The sequence below is a fragment of the Neovison vison genome, chromosome 3, assembly GCF_020171115.1.
Source record: "Neovison vison isolate M4711 chromosome 3, ASM_NN_V1, whole genome shotgun sequence".
In the NCBI taxonomy this organism is placed as follows: Eukaryota; Metazoa; Chordata; class Mammalia; order Carnivora; family Mustelidae; genus Neogale; species Neogale vison.
Window position 1 is genome coordinate 1,612,015 of NC_058093.1, and position 22,378 is coordinate 1,634,392.

At 43.2% G+C, this 22,378-nt stretch overlaps 1 protein-coding gene across 10 annotated transcripts in view; it reads left to right on the top strand.

Annotated features, from left to right (window-relative positions):
* GULP1 (GULP PTB domain containing engulfment adaptor 1) overlaps positions 1-22,378 on the top strand; it is a 256,891-nt gene that overhangs the window by 130,286 nt on the left and 104,227 nt on the right. The window contains exon 1 of one of the 10 annotated variants that reach the window (XM_044241131.1): positions 17,871-18,110. The exons of 8 other annotated variants lie outside the window; for them this stretch is intronic. The gene's annotated coding sequence lies outside the window, so the exon portion shown is untranslated. Of the gene's footprint in view, positions 1-17,870; positions 18,111-18,137; positions 18,348-22,378 lie in introns of those variants that run through there. One more of the 10 variants, XM_044241130.1, reaches the window with a different exon arrangement.

Below are 22,378 nucleotides of genomic sequence, written 5' to 3' on the forward strand. Positions count from 1 at the left end.
CCGTTCAGAGCTTTAATGATTAGAACTACTCACGTTGTGATGTGGACTGGGGTCTTGGAAATAAGGGAAATAAGAATTAGCAAGTATCCAGAGAAATGAAATAAAGAATTAGCTAGAGCAAGAATTCCATCCTGACCTGAAGTCCCTGCTAGGACAGGGATTGGCAAAATGTCTTCATGCTGGATGTGTGCTCCCAGGTTCTCCCAAGCCCCACCGCCTCCCGTGGTAGCGGCATGGTTTACCTGCTTGTTCCACTGCCTGATGCCTGAGGGCCGCGGAGCGCTCACCGTCTGACCTGAAACCACACAGGGCAGCCGCCTTGTAGAAGTTAAGGGCGCCTGGGTGGCTCAGTGGGTTAAGCCGCTGCCTTCGGCTCAGGTCATGATCTCAGGGTCCTGGGATCGAGTCCCGCATCGGGCTCTCTGCTCAGCAGGGAGCCTGCTTCCTCCTCTCTCTCTGCCTCTCTGCCTGCTTGTGATCTCTCTCTGTCAAATAAATAAATAAAATCTTAAAAAAGAAAAAAAAGTTAAGTGGTTTTTGAATCAATGTTTGTATAAATCCATAAAATATAATCAATGATTGTATAAAGTAGCATAAACTAAGAACAATAAGAATTTCTAATTGTAGCTGAAAATGAAATTCAGAGTTTCTTAGTAATCACTCTGATCATATTTACTTTTTCTCAGAAAGGAAAAGTCAACTGAGTGTTTTCTTTTTTTGTGGAAAATACTTCTAGAAAGATTTTTAAAAGTCAACTGTGGCGTTTCATTTTCTCCCCTCGTGTCCACAGGCAGTTTCTGATACCTTCCCCCATTGTCTAATTCTACTCAGGCCTTTCCTCCCTCTGGCCCAGACCACTGCAGAATGCCCTTAGCCGGTCTCCCCTGCCTTGTGAACTCTCTTTGTTCAGATGATCCCCATCAATGTAGCAAGACACGTTTTCCTGGATCAGGACCCAGTACCGGTATCTGTCGAAGTACTTTTCCGCCCTAAGTCGAACAGGGAAGGCCGGCTGTTGCAGAACGCTAACAGCGAGAGTGGTTTCCGCCTTTCTCGAGCGTCTGGATGACTCCTGTCTCATGGGCACGTGGCAGTTACCCGGAGCTGCGCCGCGCCTCAGTCACTCGCGTAGACGCTGCATTCCTTTCCGCCGTTAGCACAGTGGGCGCACGACTGAGCCCTGGCTTGCTGGCAGGTGCCAAACGCAGGGCTTGTTTAATCAAAAGTAGTCAGTACATTTCTATTGAATTTTTAAGATTATACATTCGAGATTGGCAAATGTTTCCCATGTTGCTCGCTAGGATGTAGACAGACTCTACAAAAATATTCTATAACTTTTTACCTAAAACTGACATTATCTTAAAAAATATTTCTTTTAAGAATCTTGTCTAATGAATAGTGGATTTTGAATTATAGAATTGTAAGAATGTAAAGAATTCCAAAGGGCACCTGGGTGGCTCAGTGGGTTAAGCCGCTGCCTTCGGCTCAGATCATAATCTCGGGATCCTGGGATCGAGCCCCACATCAGGCTCTCTGCTCAGCAGGGAGCCTGCTTCCCTCTATCTCCCTCTCTGCCTGCCTCTCCATCTGCTTGTGATCTCTCTGTCCAATAAATAAATAAATAAATAAGAATTCCAAAGCAGACTCCGACTGATTGAGTCACCTGCTACTTTTCTAACGTTAACAGTCTCATTGTTTTGTCAAGTTTGTAATAAAAGAGAACTTTCTAATGGTCAGAGAGGATCGGGTTTCCATCTCATGCAGAGCCGTAACTCTGAATCTTCTCGTAGTCCTAGTTTATGGATCCCAGCCTCTGCCTCGCTTCTTGCTTTAGCTCGTACCCGAACCTTGACCTTCCTTCTGCTCTGCCTTCAGTCTTACGTTCCTCCCTCAGGCTTCTCTGTCATGACGTCTACTCAGGTCCCTCGATGGATAGAAGTTAAAAACGGAAAACAGCAGTAACGACAACAGCAGAAGCACTGAACTCAGAACTTGTTGAAAACAACACTGAGAGCAGACGAGGAAGACGGCAGGGCAGAGCATGTGTTTCATTGTGAATGACCGAGAGAGCGAATCAGAGGTGCTAAGGTGAGGGAGCTCGAGACGCTGAATGCAGAGTGGCTGGAGCAAGGGCCGCGTTTCTCCACTAAAAGGACGACCGCGTACCAAATGCTGTAGCCATCATTGACTGTGGTGAAAAGAATTTATATATTTGAAAGACAGGATTAGCAATTTAAAAAGACATCTTTTAGGTCTCTGTGTAATTCTTTTAACTTCCTACCCAGACTTCTTTCCAGGTCTGTATCAGCACAACTACCGTTTTCAATAGAAATTGCTCGGTTTTAGGACAGTCGGCTTGGTGTGGTTTGACATTACCAAGGACATTTTCATTTTATTTGTGCTGTAGTCTTTCACTAATTCTCCCCCCTCGTTCTACATCATTGGTAATCCTAGAAGTTGAAATGACACTTTTACTTCCTGATGAATTTTATAGGCGGGTGGAGAAAGGCAGTAAAACATTCTCAGTAAAGGTGCCTGAGAAATCGTCAGGCAATTTTGAGATCTAACCTACGCCTCTCTTGCAAGGAATGGTCATTTAGGATCTTCACACTTGTTTATGCTGACAAGTTTTCATGTAGTCAGTCTGCGTATCCTGCGGCCACCCCCTCCCTCTCCTTATCAGTGAGCCCCTTAATGAAGCTCACGTCTCATAGTCACTTTCCTATGCTCAGCTTCATTCATGGTCGGCCTGTAAGTCCCATTTCTCCTTGAGAGCTTCTAGAACGTTTTGTGAGGTTTTTGTTGTTGTTGCTGTTGTTTGCCCCTTTTGTAAAATGAAATACTCTTTTAGCAACATACGTAGTGTTTGGGTAGATGTGGACAGCCAGTTGTGACTGAGGAACATCTTAGGGTCACAGCCAGCCTGCTGCGGTTGGGGGAGCAGAAGAAAGTTCTGTGGTTCCTGACGACAGCCCTGTGTGTGTTTGCCAGCCTGGACGCTATTTGCCCTCGGATTCCTTACTGTGCGATGATGCGTCTCTGTTCTGCAAACCACATTCAGCCAGTCTGTAGCCGCCCCAAAGCATCCTCAGCAAGATAAGCTGAGTCCGAGTTTGGTCCCTGTACGCTGGGGCCTCCATGTGCGTAGGACACAGCACTTCTAACTTCCTAGATTTTGAGTTCAGTCCTACTAACCGGGTTTTTGTGTTTGGATTCTGCGCTTCTGACTGGGTGTGTGTTACTTGTCTGTCCTCTGCCACAGCGACTTGTCTGGTCTCAGTCACTTCAGTTTTGTGCGTGTTGGGTCCTCTGGGATCCTGTCCTCCCATTACATGATAACCACACAAGACTGTAAAACATGAAATTTCAATTTACATACAAAGAAAGTCTTTTTTTTTTTTTTAACTTGTATGCACAAAGTGCGATTTTACTTAATGATGTGGTGGTATTTCTTGCTAGATGTTTAACAGATTTGAGGGTAAGAGCTGTTCTGGAACTCTCACTGTACCCAGTGGTGTTACAGAAGGAATTTGCTTTTTAATAATGAATCCAAGATGAGCCAGACCAATAAAGTAGGAAGTTTAAATGTCCAGTAGGGTCACATTAACTCACAGTAAAATTCTGCCTCTGCCACTTGACTGATACATAGATTTGGGTCTCTCGTTTTGCTACATTAGCCCAGATGTGGCCATGTTGAATTTCTACCACTCTGAGAACATTATTTGGAGAAGTAAATGAGATGCCCTGTTCAAAGCATTGCTTTATTGCTAGGCACACACCGGATGCCACATATGTGGTAGATCAACTCTTCAGAGCTCCCTAAAAATCAGGCTGAGGCAGGGAATTGTAGTTAGTGTTAACCAGCTGGGTTTTTTATTCCACACCTATAGACTGGATGAACTTCTAAATGTTTCTTGCTCCCTTACCATTAATCATAAGAAATCCTTTGGGAGAAAGAATTTTATTATATTATATTACTTATTTATATATTTTAAAGGTTTTATTTTTTTTAAAGATTTTATTTATTTATTTGACCGAGAGAGAGATCACAAACAGGCAGAGAGGCAGGCAGAGAGAGAAGGAAGCAAGCTCCCTGCTGAGCAGAGAGCCCGATGTGGGTCTCGATCCCAGGACCCTGAGATCATGACCTGAGCCGAAGGCAGCGGCTTAACCCACTGAGCCATCCAGGCGCCCCTATTTTAAAGGTTTTATATATTCATTTGACGCACACAAAGAGAGAAAGAAAGAGGGAGAATGCGTGGGATCACAAGCAGGCAGAGAGGCAGGCAGAACGAGAAGCAGGGAGGGAGAAGCAGGCTTCCCAGTGAGCAGAGAGCGTAATCCCAGGACCCTGGGATCATGACCTGAGCCTATCAGCTTAGCCAACTGAGCCACCCAGGTGCCCTTGGGAGAAAGGATTTTAAATTCTTTTTTTTCAGGGTAAGACAAAGTATCACTAATTGATATTACTGTAGGAATATAGAGTTCATGCTGGTCAAAACAAAAATCATTTACCTAGATTGAACACATAGTTTGACATATCAGAGCATGTAGTTTATGTCAAGTCCAGTAATGACAAGAAAAGTCAGAATGATGTGTTTTGAATTCTGAGATAGTGGGTATTGGCCTCTTAGCGTGGTCAAAGAAAAAATAACAAGCATCCCAGAGGATCTGTGATAGAAAATTTATATAGACAAAGGACAGCGTGGGTAAAGCATTACGTAGTTTTAAGAAATATTTAAATAATTCTGTTAAAAAAAAAAAAAAGATTGATTGATTGATTTTAGTGGGGGCAGGGCAGAGGGCAAGGGAGGAGGAGTCTTAAGCCGACTGCGTGGGGTACGTTGCCCAGCGCAGGGCTCGGTCTCATGAGTCTGAGACCCCCGGGAGCTGGAAGCAGGAGTCCGAGGTCAGCAGACTGCCCGGCACCCGGGATTTCACCTGCTCTTTAATGCTGTGATCCGTCGGGACCATGTTCTTCTCCTTTCTCGCAGCTGCGGTTTCAGGTCCACCGCGCTACCCGCATCGCAGCAGGTTCACAAAACCCGAAGGCTGAGCCTGACAGGCTCGTCTGGCTGCAGCGACAGGCCCCGAGATGTGTCCGTCCGACGGCGCTAAGGCCTCGAGCGCGTCGTCTGGAGACTTACCGCGTCTCTCACCCCGGTGTCTTCGGGAACACTGTGACCCGCAGTGTGACCCGGACTGCAGCGATGCGCCTTTCGCCGCAGGTAGCGGGGTCTGTGTCCAGCGAGCGCGCGCTTGGACGCACAGAGCCGGACAGCGACGCACAGAGATGGACACGGACGCACAGGGCCGGACAGCGACGCACAGAGCCGGACACGGACGCACAGGGCCGGACGCCGACGCACAGGGCCGGACACGGACGCACAGGGCCGGACACGGACGCACAGGGCCGGACGCCGACGCACAGGGCCGGACACGGACGCACAGGGCCGGACACGGACGCACAGGGCCGGACACGGACGCACAGGGCCGGACAGCGACGCACAGGGCCGGACACCGAGGCACAGGGCCGGACACGGACGCACAGGGCCGGACACGAATGCACAGTGCCGGACAGCGACGCATAGGGCCGGACAGCGACGCACAGAGCCGGACACGGACGCACAGGGCCGGACAGCGACGCACAGAGCCGGACACGGACGCACAGGGCCGGACGCCGACGCACAGGGCCGGACACGGACGCACAGGGCCGGACACGGACGCACAGGGCCGGACACCGAGGCACAGGGCCGGACACCGAGGCACAGGGCCGGACACGGACGCACAGGGCCGGACACGGACGCACAGGGCCGGACACCGAGGCACAGGGCCGGACACGGACGCACAGGGCCGGACACGAATGCACAGTGCCGGACAGCGACGCACAGGGCCGGACAGCGACGCACAGGGCCGGACGCCGACGCACAGGGCCGGACGCCGACGCACAGGGCCGGACAGGGACGCACAGAGCTGACACCGAGGCACAGGGCCGGACACCAAGTGGCCACGAGGCGTGCGCGGGTCCCGCGTCACCCTTCGGCTGGTGTGCGCCCTCTCCCGCCCCAGGTCCCTGGCCTCGCGAGCCGGCGTCCGACGGGTCTGTTCGCTCCGAGAGCCGCACCGCGAAGCTCAGAGCGGGAAATGCGTCCCGTGGCCGCTTTCTTCTGTCCTCGATGACTTGTGTTCCTCCGCCCCAGGTGGGCGTCGCTGACCCTCGGCTCCGGCTGGCCTCCCGCACACGTCTGGGCACGTCTCTTCCCGAGGGAATTGCGGAAAACGGACACAGTTGGAGGTAGACGTCCTGCTCGTGACGGGGCCACGGAGCCCCCGCGACAGCGTCAGGTGCGGGCGGCTCCAGCTCTGCGCGTCGGGCCGGCGGCCGCGGGCAGGGCCGTGCGCACCGCGACGGAGCCGGAAAATTGGAATCGCTATTCCTGCCCTAGATTTTCCAAATGAGAGTACATTTCTGCTAAGGCCAGGAGTGCAGCGCAGTTCCCCTTGCTTCTCTAGGGTCCGGAGTCTTGGAACCATGCCTGGAAATAATGCATTGGAAGGGCTATCGGAGACGATGACCAAAAATGAATTACTGCCACATTATTGGCAAATTCAGTGAGAAATTGTTTTGCTTGAACTTTAAAAGAAGGTAGAAGGTAGGAGTAGTTTCAATGGCCTCTTTAGAATTTGTTAATTTCTTTTTTACTCATTCACATCTTATTCATTCTGATTATCTTCTGTGCCTTTCTCCTTTTCTAATGGTATATACCTTTAGATTTCAGCCAGTTCAGTTTCTGTAAATCTAAACAGTGTCGCAATATGTATGGCTTGTATATTAATAGATGTAAATTGATGATTATCCAAAATATGATATAAATATATAATAATGTAATGATGCAAGAAAATGCCAAAAATATGTATTACATTATAATCATCAACACTTTTCATTTCAAATGACATTTTAGTGATGGACACTATGTTTCTGCACTAAGTTATGCTAGGTGATTTAGGATTTATAGAATAGGACAAAAATAATTCTGTTTCAGTAGAGAAAGCCCCACTTTTTCTCAGATTCACATTTGTTTCTTATCTAATTACTGTTTTTTATCTTGAGATTTAAAATATTTAATAATTTATTGGTTTGTGATGAATAATATTGAAACATTAAATGTGTATGATACAGTAAATTTATCCACCCACAGAGTTGTACTTTTGAACCATTTCTAGTCCGTATGTTGAGTTAGAGGAATGATGTGCTCTGATGGATAACCAGACGGAGGAAACTAGTTGGCTGCTTGAGCAGCGCCTGCTTTAGTATAAACAGCAGGGCTCTTACCATCACTGTATAAACATGTGATATTACGTGTGCGTGTGCAATTACAGGCTTTCCTCAAGGGCTAAAATCAGTGCATTCTGTACATTGAGATGAATTACACCTTTTTTCTTTCATTCTCTTTAATTTAGAATGTTTTACTTCATATAGAAGAAGTAGAAGACGTATTAGGGCATAAGATTTCTTTTGTTTGCCAAAGATGTTTTCTGCATAGTAGGGATGCTTGGACTTACTTGATTTTCAGGAAGGAACGACTCTTCTGTCGCCCAAAGGCGGGAACCCAGCGGAAGCAAGGGCAGCATTCCCCCGTGTCTCGGGGCCTGACTTTCCTCTGCAGAAGGTTTCTGTTGGTCTGAGGCACCATCTGTCTCACAGCTGGAACCCACTGCGCCTCAGCAGCCTTTCCCTGTCCAGTCCCTGCTTCTTCCGAAGCAAATGAGCGCTTTCTCCCTTTACCTGGTAGGAGATTGTTCTGCTAGTAAAGGAGCGTATGTACTCCTCTAACCACAAATTTTAGTGACTAGTTGTAGCTTAAAGCAGCGCTGCTGTCTCAGCTGTTAACATTGTATTTTAATTAATGGCCTCAATTTGAATTTTCTAAAGAGCTAGTTCTCTATTGATTTTTTCCTACAATGTATGATCTAAACGGCATGATATATTTCACAGGAAAGACGCAGTGTTGTTTTACTTTACCCGGCCGACGCCGGTAGAGGAATGACCCTGGACGTGCACGCGGTCCGGGTGTTCTGCGGAGTGCTGAGTGAGCACACTTGCGTCACGTCAGAGGAATGAGCCAGGCTGCCTGTTGTCACATACGGCTTGCATTATGAGAACAGAATGTTAATAGGAAAGAAAGCATTGGGAAACATGAGGAAACTCCAAATTTGCTTCTCTTTAAAAGAAAGTTTTGATTTTACCTCCAAGAAGACAGGCTTTCTTTGTCATGGTGGGTACACTGCAGACTGGTCCCTGAGTAAGGACTCTCTGCTTGTGACTCGGTTGTTAGGTGGGTAGTTTCCAGCACTTAATATGTATTTAGACTTTGCCAATATTCCCATAATTAAAAAAAAATGCTTATTTTCTTGATTTCACTTACGCTTCTTGTCATTATTATTTTCAGTATTAATACCATAACTGAATACAATGTTTATAGAGTGTTCTTAGCTCTGCACTTTGTAAAGAAGGTCCCTGGAAAATTTCCATCCTATCTCTTCACAGTCTAGTCTTTGCTTTGATATCCCTGCTAGGGTGTGCTAGGAAAGAGGAATAAATTTCAAATTGCATCAGTGCAAATACACTGAAACCCTTGGTTTCTTCACACACAGAATTGCATTGGTCGCACAATCGAGTTTCAATCTAAAAGCCAAGACAGATATATCTCAATTTATGATAGTAAATATTGTGTTTAAAATATAATATTTCTCATTTGGAAAAAATAAAATACAATATTTTTTAATAGATGAGATAAAATTTTAAAATAAAGGTGTGTGGAATGAGGATGAGTTGTTTTGTCATTTGAGTATTTTTATAATTGGGGTCATTGCAAGTTCGTGTGTATCTGTAGGGTTAGTATCTTCTAATATGCGCAGTTTGGTTTCTGAATGAAAGAAGGGGAGGGACCAGCCCGTGCTGCTGTTCCCTGTTACTCTGGTGTCACTGAGTCCGAGTGAAGCTCAGGCATTCGTGACTCCTCTCTTATGTGTGAAGAGTGATGAGAGGAAAGCAAGCAGCAGACCCAGCAAGTGTGTTTTGGCAGAGAAATTCCAGAACCAGGAGGCGTTTTCCCCGGCAGGTCGCTGGCCGGAGAGCGGAGCCCGCCGGCAAGGGTTGTGCCCGTTTTAAGATACGAAAATGCAAAGTGAGACGAGCACACGTTACAAGGTGCAGGTGTCCTTGTTGAATATTAAAAAGGCCAAAAATTATACAGAGACTGTGTTTTTCCCCAACCTGTTGGGGGAACTTTTCAAACCCACTTACATAAAAGTATTTTTCTCATTTTCTCTTCTGCAGCTCTTGCCAACCAAGACTTCCTAGAGCTTCTTTCTTGAATTTTCTGTTGTGAAGATTCTGTACTTTTAACACGCTTTTCAAAAACAACAAAGGCTAGGTGCCCTGCCCACCCCCGCTGCTGACACTGTGGCCTGTGCCCTCCTTTGTACACCTGAGCCTCTCCAGTCCAAAGGAATTCACGTTGTTATTTTTCGTGTTACTTTTGCTTCTAGAGTTAGAATGTTAATGTTTTACTAATGGAATGGTATGGTTTATTTCAAAACTAGTAAATGAATCTTTAAGAACATTAAAGGTTGCAGAAGTAAGTGGTAAATGACACAGTGGAGACACCAAACATTCCTTTGTGCAGGATTGCCTGTAAAATGGTAGAGTTGAATGGTCACGTTTATCCGAAGATGCGCTTGCTTTTATTTTCAAGATGTAATTACTACTTCCATCTTGCATTTATTTATCATAATAAATGTTTGTTTATGTGTAAAATTAGACAACTCACAAAATATTGACTTTATTTTTAAATTCTGTGTGTGAATATACATATATAGGACACTAATAACTTGGGGGGAATTCAAGAATATTGATACATTTGCTGGGGCGCCTGGGTGGCTCAGTCATTACTGCCTTTGGCGCAGGTCGTGATCCCACAGTGCTGAGATCAAGCCCCACATGGGGCTCCTTGCTCCACGAGGAGTCTGCTTCTCCCTCTTCTTCTCCCCCTGCTTATGTTCCCTCTCTCGATGTATCTCTCTTTCTAATAAAAATCTTAAAAAAAAAAGAATATTGATACCTTTGCAACTGTAAATTCTTAATAAATATTAAAATTATTATTGCTCTAAAAATTATTTCACCCTAAAAACTTATTCTAGTTTCTTTCTAACTTTGGCCCTTTTAGGAAATGTTTACAAAAATATTTTTATATTCTTTGATCTGTGCTGTTAGAGGAATTGGCATCTATAGAGGTTGGTAGATGTGACTCAAAATTACTATCTTTTAAGAATTTGTAAACAAAACCAGAGCTGAGTAAAAATACAAATACTCATCACAAATCTGAGGGTACTGGAAGCTCTTATTGTCCCTTTTGTTTTGCAATAAACAAAGGCTAATTGATAGCAATTATCAGCATATTTGAAGACACAGGATAAGAGCCTTATGTGGTATGGATTGTGGTCTTTTTCTTTGAATAACTTGCTCAAAGGAAAAGACCACCCGTAGTTAATCTGATATCACCCCATTTGATGTCTAGTCCAAGGGGAAAAAGGAAATTACTCCATTAGTGGGATGGAAGCCAGAAATATGAAAAGAGAGGACAGTGTTGAAAGATTTCCAATCGGAAAAGATGTTCTAGATTAGAAATGTGGGGTTTGCTAGTTATTGGTACAAATGCCCTGGTGCCCTTGGCCTTTCTGTCTTAGCCTTTAGTAGCTACACATCCCAGCAGACCCCAGTGTCCCCAGGAAGGAAGGGAAGGGAAGTGCAGACCTGCTCACTCTTTCTGGGAGATCAGAGTCAAAAAGTTCTAACTGAAACCAGGCAACAGGACTTAGCTGCGGAAAGGGCAGGGGGAGTTCAGAACGGGGAAGTCGTGGCCCTGGTAACGGTGTCAGGAATGTCAGCCACTGGCCTGCCCAGCTTTGTGCTGAAGTCAGCACTGAGTGCTGAGATACTAAAATTTCTTTTTCCTTTCTGCCTCTTACCTGTGCCACCTTGTAAGAAAATCTCTGAGAAAAATTTCTTGGGTGTAACCGTATTCATTCGACAAGCATAATGTGCGGGAGAACATGCATGTGTATGTTTTCCCCGCTGGTTACTAAATTGTGAACAAGGTTTTACACTGTGGTAATTTAAAAACATTTCTGAAGTAGTAAATTGTAATTGAATATTCATGTTGATTACAAGAAAGGAAAATGATGAGAAAAGGAAATAGTTGTTTGATGTAGTTTCTAAGATTGGACCAATGTCAAAGACAAATCTTGTTTCAGTAATTTACCAAGACACTTTTGCCTCTTTTTTCTGTCTTACTTGCCTGGAAAAATCCTAACTCCCGTTGATGACAATAAGTAGGTAACATGGCTGGATACGCATACACCCACGGACTCCTGTGAGCGTGTTGACTAGCCTTACTTTATGTTTACATTGCAGTCCTCATCAGGTCATTAAAATTATCCAGAAAATCAGCCACCTGGCCTCTTCCATTCGCATGGACTCAGGATGATGTTTTCAGTCCGCTGTCTCCTCTCCTGTTCCTCCTCCTCCTCCTCCTCTCTGATCTTACATGCCTTCACCTTCCTCATTCAGAGCTCATGACCTACTTCTTATTTAAAAGAGAAAATACGTGGAGGAGAGATTCTGTATTTCCTCATCACCAAATCTGCAGAACTACTAAGAATTTTCAAGTGTTCCAGTGGCTCAGCCTTCCCATCTGTTGTGAGGAGCACACTGCCTCTTTTCAGTCTGAGGACAGTCCCCCCCCTTGTGGACTTGACCACACCTCTTCATGCTTGTTCAGGGAATTTCTTGTTGCATTTATCCTCTTTTCTATATCACCAGTTTTTTCCTGTTAATTTTCCCATCTGGGGGCTCCCGGGGGGCTCAGTGGGTTAAAGCCTCTGCCTTCGCCTCAGGTCATGGTCTCAGGGTCCTGGGTTCAAGCATCAGGCACTCTGCTCAGCGGGGAGCCTGCTTCCCCCTCTCCCTCTGCCTGCCTCTCTGCCTGCTTATAATCTCTGTCAAATAAATAAATAAAATCTTTAAAAAAATTTTTCCCATCTGTATAAGTGCATGCACAGTAGTACCACAAAATGTTTCCTCCTGGAGTCTGTGTCACCTTTCAGTCCTGCTGTATTGCTTGCTTCTATTCATAGAAAAATTCCGGAGTGTCGCTACTTCCTGTCGCTACTACCTATATTCTCATGAATCAATACCAGCCAATCTGTCTGAGCCCCTTTACCCCTGAAACTACATTGCAAAAGTCACTGATAATTTCCATGTTGTGAAACTTAATAGGCATTTCTCAGGCTTCCCCTTTGTAGACATTTTAGTATTATTTAATCTTCTCAATGAAAACATCCTTCATTTGGATGCCAAAAGTATACACTTTTCTTCATTTTCATTTGACTTCAGTGGCTATTCCTTAACTGTCTCATAGTTGATCTTCTTATTCTGTGTAATTTATAAAATCGGGCGTGACGGGGCACCTGGGTGGCTCAGTGGGTTAAGCCTCTGCCTTTGGCTCAGGTCATGATCTCAGGGTCCTGGGATCGAGCCCCGCATCGGGCTCTCTGCTCAGCAGGAAGTCTGCTTCCCTCTCTCTCTCTGCCTGCCTCTCTGCCTACTTGTGGTCTCTGTCTGTCAAATAAATTAATAAAATCTTAAAAAAAAGAAAAAGAAAGAAAGACTGAAATCAGGACCGAGTCAAAGACTGAGGGAATCTTGAACATTGGATAGTTTCTAATTTCTTAAGGGTGATTCGTTGAGTATGTAAATATGAGAACCATTGTTAACAATTTCACATCATCACCAGTATTTGGCATTATACAATTTTCTGCCTTTTTCAGTCACATTTGTATAAAGTAATATGGTTTAAATTTCTGTTTTGATGATTCCTAACAACTTTGCATATATGTTTATATACTTATTAGCCTTTTGGCCTGTCTGTTCTATAAATTGGAAGTTATCGTCTGTCTCCTTTCCGTTGGGATTATTGACTTTTCTTACTGCTCTTTAGAAAAATCTTTGTATACCTTTTAAAAAAAATAAATTTTTTAAAAGATTATATTTATTTATTTGAGAGGCAGAGATCACAAGTAGTCAGAGAGAGGCAGGCAGAGAGAGGGGAAGCAGGCTCCCCACTGAGCAGAGAGCCTGATGCTTGAACCCAGGACCCTGAGACCATGACCTGAGGCAAAGGCAGCAGCTCAACCCACTGAGTCACCCAGGTGCCCCTTTGTATACTTTAGATATTACTTCTTATTAGATTTAGAGAGAAAAACTATTTTTTCTCAGATTTCTCATTTGTCTACTACCTTTTCCATGGTGAGCTTTTCTGAAATGAAATCATTAATTTTAATGTAATAAAATTGATTTTTATTTTTTGCATATTTTTCAAAAAATTCTTTCTTTGGGTAAGTCAAACTATGTATATATTATTTCTTATATTTTCTTATATTTTATAGCTTTTGTTTCTTATTCAGCAAGGTATTCATTAATTTGGATCCCAAAGCCAAATGTAAAATGGGGTAGACTTGTATTTTTCCATCTTATTGCATATTTTCTGTTTATTGTGCTTTGTTTTCAACTTTTTTCATTTCCTATTGTCAGATAAAAGTTATTTTTGACTAAAGTGTATATATTATGTTCTTAATACATATTTCCTTTCTTGATGTTCCTACATTAATTCCTTAAATTTCAACGTCTGTAGCTTCTCACAATAAGTCAGTACTAAACTACATTTCATGTCCGTTTTTTGTTTGTTTGTTTGTTTTCCTCTGCGCTCCATTATGTAGCAAATGTTTACTTAGATTTTCAGTTCTGGATTGTTATAGCTGTGCATGTGTGTGTGTGTGTGTGTGTGTGTCTTTCTTTACACTTTCTATCCATGTATTTTTCTATGCATCTGTTTTCTTTTTTTTCCTTCCTTTTTTAGCCCTATATTAACTATTACTGTTTTTAAGATAAAATACCTTAGTAAAATCTATAGTAATGCTATAGTGCTTCTATCTTTGCAAAAGAAGCTGGACCTGTTTCTCTTATTTTAATGCTACCTAGATTATCTTCAGTATTTTTTTTTTACCTTTGCAGTATGAAAACGTAACAGTACTATACTTTTTCCGTGATTAAAAATTCCGAGGCATTTTGTGTCAACATGAGGCTTGAACTTATAAACCTGAGAGTCTCGTGCTTTACCAGCCAAGTGGCCCAAGCTTCGTAGGTCGTTTTTACTCCCTCACATCACTGTGTTTACTGCATACAACAGTCATGGTTCAAAGTTCTTTTCGTGTAGACGACCTTGAGACATTGCCTGTTTCTCTGCATACTGTGTCATTACTGTGAATTTTATTGTTAATTTGGTTCTTGTTGCTCTTTAGGCTGTTGGGTCCCCAATGTTGGGTCCCCCAATAATGGGTCCATGGTCAAAGGAGCGCGACTGATACAAAGCAAAGGTCAAGCAAAGCTTCATTTCACACCAAGCATCAAGAATCAAACCGACCGTCAAACAGTCCGGTCAGGGCCACCCCTTACAGAGAGGGCGACCCCTCCCTGCCTCACAGACTAACTTTTACAGAGCACAGGCCATGTGGTTGAGCCTGGCCACACGCGGGTGGCCAGTGAGATTGTAACACACAGAGAAAGCTGCACAGTCATGCTAGGTCACACACGGGTGGCCAGTTGAACTACATTTTCCCTAGTAGACATTTGCACTAGCCTATCACCTTGGTCAGAATTGGCGCCCAAAAGGCGTGGGGGGGGCCCACACTCCTTAGCAGCTGGGGAGACAGTATGCGCTTTACTGACTGGGTGTCTCCGCCTGACCCGACTCATCCCTGCATTTGGGCCGTTATCTCCGCCTGACCTGACCCACCCTTGTATTTGGGCTCCTTTACCTGGGACTGGTTTCCTGGACTTGCTTTTAAGGAAGTTCCCCTTGGGCGGGGGTGGGGGCAGGGTCAATTTAAGCTTTATAGCATAAACAACAAAATGGCTGTTCAACCGAGGTGGGGCAGCTCTGGCTAAATAGGCCCTTACAAGACCATTCTTTTTGTGTCTGGAAGTGTATATTTTCATTCTGCCTTTACTGTTCCTCATTTTAACATGCCCGGATCTGAAACTTTCAGTTTGACATTTTTCATAATTTGTTTTAATTCTGTGAAAATTCTCTAAGACCTTTTTTTTTAAGCTCTGCCCTGCTCTCTCCTTTAATTTTTTCCCTTTTTATGGTATTCCCAGGATCTAGATTTTGGCATTTTTATTTCTATTCTTTATCCTCTTGGTATTTCTTTGATATATCTTTTTTTCTGTAGTCACCTAGGAGATTCTCCCCCATTTGATCTTCAAACTCAGTAATTCATCCGTGAGTTACACCGATCTGTAATTTAGTCCCATTTATAGTGTTTTTTTACAGTTTTAGCCATTATAGTGTTGCGTCATTACGTACTGGTCTGTCCTAGCTGCTAACTTCAACAATGCTCAGTGAGCCCCGGCGTGCTGCCGTGGCCACCTGCTCCATCCCAGGGAATCCCAAGGGGTCGGGACAAATCAAAAACCTAGCTCCTGGCTGGCTTGGCCAGCCCTGTTGCTGAGCAAACTTGGATAAACTTGTCATTGGAGAAGCCAGTATCTCAAGAAGTGAGGGTTTGGAAAAAAGAAAGGGAGGGATTTATTTCAGAAGGCAGGACCCGGGGAGGTGGCTGGCTCAAACCTTGACAACCGACCTCCCCTCCTGCAAGAGGAACGCGGAGTGTCATACAGAGAGGCCCATACACGAGGCGCCCCCGCGAGAGGGCATGCAAGGAGCGTGTGGTCACGGGTTGGGGGGTTGGTCTGTGGTCAGCCCCTGATCATAGGCGGGGAAGGGGATGCGTGGGGTGTCGTATTGACGTATTAATGTGAGGGACATCCCTTGGCTGTTGTGTCTTTTCTGGTTGTCGGTTAGTATGTGCCGGTCTTGGCAAAACACCTTTGTCAATGCCTCAAGAAAGTGCAAAAAGAAAGGAGCCCCGTGGGTTCTAGAGTACGAGTCAGGTGGTCTGAGGGTTTCTGGCTTTAACTGTTGGGACCTACAGTTCAGTACAGGCTCGAGGGAAATACGATATTCTCCTTGTTTTCACCTGTTAATGAGTTCTTATTCTTTTCTCCTTTACAAATATTTCTTCCTTTGTCCTTAGCTAAATACTATCTTCATTTCCTTCTATTCTTCCAATTTATCTACTTTGGGAAGTTTAACCTAGAGAAAGAATAAAGAATATTGCCTATTCTTTATTGGAGTAAATGTTTTCCTCTTTTCTGGCAGAGTTCCTGTGTTTACTTGACTTTAGTGGAACTTTTTTTCTAAAAATATCCATGGCTTCATCAAATTGTTCATTAATTTATATTGTTTCAACACATACTGTTTCAATAGATCTTTTCTGTCCAACAGAAGAGAAATATTTCATTCAGAACATGATTATGCCCTTTATCATTATTGGCTTGCTTATACTGTTTTCTTTGATGAAAAGTTACATTGTTTTTATGTGTACAATTTACTGTATTTGTGTGCAGTATGTGTAACAAAATAAGAGTATAGTTTTGTTATTGGATTACTGAACAACTTTAGAAAGCTTCCTAATTCTGAAAATACCTTCAAGTTAAGATATTTTATTTATTTATTTATTATCAACACATAATGTCTTATTTGCCTCAGGCTTAACACATTTCACAGCACTCACCATACCCCATACCCTCCCCAATGTCCATAACTCAGCCACCCTGTCCCTACCGCTCCACCCCCCAGCAACCCTCAGTTTGTTTCCTGAGATTAAGAATCTCAAATTAAGATATGTTAATTGTTACAGATTGAACAGATTTGCGGAGCTGAGATGTATGTTTCTATTCAATAAGATGCTGTTATTTTAGAAAACTGAATTTGTTAATTTGCTTTGTAATTCAGCAATTATTTCCTGTGAGAGGAACTAGATGCTAGGGATGCAAGGGTGACAATTTTTAAAACCCAGATTCTTTCACTTTTCTAGGACATTCTTGTAATTCATTTTATGCTGAAATGAAAGCATTCATTACTGAAAGAGAATGAGAGGTCTAGCTCCATTTGAGTAGGTATATTGAAAGGAAAAATTTTTCAAATTAGTTCAATTAGTTCAGTGAACTAGGTTGGGGTTTGTTGCCAGAAATCTTTCTAATCTGATCAAATGGAGCGTCAAATAAAAAGCAAATCTGGGCTTATGTAAGGAGACCTTGTGTGAAAGGTCCCTGCTGGAAGAGGAGGGAGGGAGATTGTAATAGGGGAATGCGCCAGCCCTACGTCTGCAGGCGTCTCCAAGGCGAGGCAGAAAAGGGTTTTCTTTTGTCGGGAGGAGTAAACAAGCCTAGAGAGACTTCGATGTGGGTGGGTGGATGAGGTGGATGAGTGGGAGTCGGGAGATTAGGGGCAGCAGACCAGACCATGTTCTTGCCCGAGGTCAGCCTACTTTTAGGAAGGATTATGAAGGAAGAAGGGTTGAGTCTGTTAAACTGAGGGTGGGTCACAGTTAAAGATCCTGGAGAAAAGAGAAGTTTAGCTGAAGCTCTGGTCTGGTCACGTAGCAGGTATTTTGTCCACATTGGTCAGTGGCATGAATCGTTTAGCTAATCATTCACGAAGCTGAGAATGGGCATTTGGAGGGTCTTTGTCTGGCTCCGTCTTCAGTAAACAGGGGGAGTGCCCTGAATCTTATCTAAATCATTTGGGGGAAGGGTGGTTCTTTGCAGGGAGCCTTTTCCAAAACACAGAGGGGTGGGGGACTTCCTGAACCTTTGTTATTTTCTAGGATCACAGGGCTGGAGTAAAGTTCAACCTTGTCGGGCTGGTGGTGGAGATAGGTTCCTGAGGATAAGGCTGGTGGCGGCCGTCTGTGAGAAGGCTGGTGGAAACCCCAGGAAGGACAGAGAATTGAAGCATACGGTGGTCCCACTGAAGTTAAAAATAGGACATGTGTGGTTATAGGGAAGGAGAGAGGATGTTATTTGTGGCTGTGGCCGAGCAGTACTGCGTGTGGACAGAGGTACTCTCCAGCGGGCTCTTACAGTAAGGAAAGCGTGATCTCCCCGTGTAAATATTTGGAAGCTCTGTTTTCAGGGATGAGCTTTCCTGTGCATCCGTTCTCTCCCAGGGAAACCACTGACCTTGTGAAATGCTCCGGACACCAAGTGCAAAGAAAGGTTTCTTTTAAGGGCTGCTTTAAAAACTGGTGAAAGAAATCATTGCACTCTCTCTTTGGCTTTCTTAAAACTCTCTTTAAAACTTTATAAAAGGATGAAAATGGTAAGCCTATGCACATTTATTATTACTGTTTGTTAGAATTTAATGTAAAGATAAAAACTATGCTTACTGTAAAAATACTGATCTAGAAACAGCTGACATTAAAGCAAAATGCTTAAATGAAAAAAAATCCTTTCGGATTCTTAAAAAAATTCTACTGAGGTAAATGTAAAGATCAAATTGTCTTTATTCAACAATTCATCCATTAGGCAGCATCCCATGGAGCACATAGGAGGGAGCTCTGAGGAGCTGCACAGAACGGAAGGATTTTATAGGCAGCCATGCTATGGGACAGGACCAGGAGGCTATTAGCAAAAGAAAAGAAAGCATTGTTTCTGGCAAGGTCACCTTCCCTGAGGGGGGAAGGGCATGGGGGGTGTCTTATCATGCAGATGACCTCACTAATGCTGACCAGGAAATTCCAGACTGATTGGTTTAAAATTCCACTCCTGGGAGAGGCTAAAATCACAATTAATTTAGGCATTAAGTCTTGGTGGGGCTTAGCAAAAGTGACTCCATTTGGGGTCTGTTTCTTTTCAACATTTGAAGCTGAACTAAAAGTGTTTGTTTTGTATTATTGCTTTGTGGAGATCAACTGAATCTTAAAACAGTAGGTGTTTTACAAATTCTACTCTTAAAAGTCCAGAAAGTTTTGAGTCTTAGGCTCTGATAGCATTCATTCTGCAGTCAAGCTGTTTTATTTTGGTCTTTCAAAGGAATTCGGGAGTTTTGCCAAAGATAATGTTACTTCAGGAATTGGATCCCACAAGTACCCTCTCACAGTTAGGATATGGATATTGAAGTGTTTGGAGCAATGACCGAAACAGCGGGTCTAAGAGGATAGAGTTTTTAAGTGTACAGTCAAAATAAGAAGGAAAGAAGGTCCATTGTTACAATAAAAAAAAGTGGAGAAAAAATTGAGTAAGACTTCCGTAGTTTACTTCAAAACCTGGTGTTCAGAGGGAAACTAAACCCAGGAAAACTTTTGTCTACACATGTTTCGTAAATAGAAATGTTTGTTTCAATATTGCAGAGTTTTAATTGTTTTAAAAAATATTTCTCTTGGCCTCATTTATTTACTGCGTGATTACCTCATTTCGGAGTGAGGTAGCTGAGCCCCCAGTAAGGACAGAAGATAGTGAAGAAAGCCCAGCGAGAAGAATAGTTAATTGATCACTGAAGGACGTTTTAAGGAGAATTCTCAGAATCTAATTATTGAAGCAGAGGGCTAGAGGCCTGCGGAGCGCGGCTCCGACCCTGCAGGCCCTTCCCCGGGACGCCCATGCCCAGGCGGACGGGCGCTTCGGCAGTCGGCAGCCCCAGCGCATCCCCCTCCTTGGAGCTTTTGCTCCTTGGGTCCCCAGCGCGGCCCGGGCTCCCCGTTCCGGAGGGGCTCAGTGGTGGCACCAGGTCTGGGTGTGGCAGGTGTCTCTGCACGACGCAGTCCCTGCACGGAATCTCGTGCTGTCACAGGATCGCCGTAGACTGCCCAGACTCTTACTTACTGGACAGTACTTGGAGGCTCAGAGCTGTGGAAATGTGGAAAATCCTCTTAAAGGAGAAAGTGTTATTATTAGAATAAAGTGGTTCGAATCTGGTGGCTTTAGCTGTCAGAAAAGTTAGGCTTTATGTGTCCATTTTTCTTGTTGATTCACTGTAGCCTTTACTTTGAATTCACTTTTGGCATTTGAGGAAGTTCAGATTTTATTTTCCTCCCCAGCCCTGTGTTCTGGACCTTGTAAATTAAGGTTTTCTTGCATAAAGCCATTCTCAAGAGTTGGCCATTACCAGGTGCTCAGATGTTCAGGGTGTTGTGGAATAGCCTGGATGAGAGCCCCAGTGAGGGCCGGTGGCTGCTCCCTGAGGCCGTTAGTGGCGCGGCGGGGAGCCCAAGCCCTCAATCGACATGTACTGCACACGTTCTGCCCTTCTGCCAAAACCTTATTTCGTGCCTCACCTTCGACCTTTGCCCATTTGGGAGATGACTGTTCACCTCCACTCTGAAACTTTGACCTTGAACAAGACAGAGACAGTCGTTTGTGCTTCATCCTCTTCATTTTCCCTGGCATCTCTCTCTTTAATCAGGCTTGTGCCCATTCTCCGAATCTCTCGAAGACGATAAGGTCTTTGAAATCAGGGTCCATGTCATACTTATTTTCCCTTCTCCACTTCTGTAATGTCACATAAAGTAGATTCAAAATCTATCTATTGAAAGAGTAAAGAATTTTTAATGAGTGTTACAAGATATAGGTCAATACAGTAAATTAAGTAAAAAAAATAACAATAAGCACTTATATCCCAAGTCAATTTCAGAAAACAATAATGTTGCTATTTCTTAGCAAATGGTAAATATAAATCTTCTTTGTGCCCTTGGTGGCTCAGTTCGTTAAGCAACTGCCTTCGGCTCAGGTCATGATCGTGGAGTCCTGGGATCGAGTCCCACATGGTGGGGGTGTGGGCCCTGCTTAGCGGGGAGTCTGCTTCTCCCTCGGACCCTCCCCCCACCTTGTGCGCGTGCGTGCGTGTGCGCTCTCGCTCTCTCTGTCTCGATTCTCTCTCAAATAAATAAATAAAATCTTTAAAAAAAAATATATATATATATATATATATCCTCTGTATCACATCATGTGGCTTCTCCTAGTAATGTAAATTGTGAATGTAAAATTTCCAAATTTGTCTGCTGGTTAGTTTTCTTGGCTACACTTAGGTAGGATTTATTGCTCTTTAAAAGCAAAATTTTTGCAAATTACAGTCATAAAATAAAGAAAAATGCTGTAAGGTGTCTTAAAATTTGAGATTTAAACAGAGAATCTTCACAATAGATACTAATTAGATCAAGAAGAGTAAAAAATGAGCTGAATTCTCTGAGTGGGATTTTGGAAGCTACATGAGCTGTTACAAGCAATGACCTTCCAAGAATTAGCCATAATAGAGGGTTCGGCAACCTGGAAGAGATAAGGTGGGATCTAAAATTGCTTGACATTCTCTCATGATTACCTTCTTGAATTACATATTCAAAAAAAGCAGTAAAAGAGAGTTAAAAAATACATTTACAGGAAAAGCAACTATTGGTTTTTGTTTGTTTTTTAACTTTACCTCATTTCCCTTCCCAGAACTAAAATGAATGATTGGATTTCATTATTTTACATTATTTCTTTTTTTAAAAAGATTTTATTTACTTATTTGACAGAGAGAGAGACACAGTGAGAGACGGAACACAAGCAGGAGGAGTGGGAGAGGGAGGAAGCTTCCTCAGCAGGAAGCCTGATATGGGGCTCCATCCCAGGACCCTGGGATCATGACCTGAGCAGGCAGATGCTTAACAACTGAGCCACCCAGGCGCCCCATTTTACATCATTTCTGATCTGGTGATGAACAACAGGATTTTAGTGACTTATGATTTATTTAATGTGAACTGTGTTTTAATCAGTTTTTTTGGTTCTTTAAAATTTTAACCTTGAAGGAATTCCAGGAATATTTGATTTTAAATATACTTATAAGGGTAAAATGAAATTCAGAACTAGCTGTTTTATAGGTTTTAATATTATGCCATATATAGTTTCTTTACTCATAACAATGCTATTTATTTATCAAATAAGAGCTTGAGCAGTAGGTTGAAAAGCAGGAAACTGCCATTCATTAACATCTCTCTAACCTTCTGAACTAGTTTATAAATATCAGTGAATTTACTTTGGTAGGATATGCTGGGTTTATTTAAAGAAATGATTGTTGACTCCAAACTTTTTTTTCCCCTTATTTTAAATAAGTCTACAAAAGGTTAAAGTTATAGAGTAAATTAATAGCAAGTGACCACACAGTGTATTATCAATGTATTACTGATTTTGAAATAAAACTTGAGATTAAAAGTTTGTCTAATGACATCTACATTTCTGGATGAGTTTTGATTGATTTATTTTTCCCCATTATGGGTTGTATTTTTTTTACTTCTTTGCATGCCTGATTTTTTTTTTTTTAAAGATTTTCTTTATTTATTTGTCAGAGAGAGAGGGAGAGAGAGCGAGCACAGGCAGACA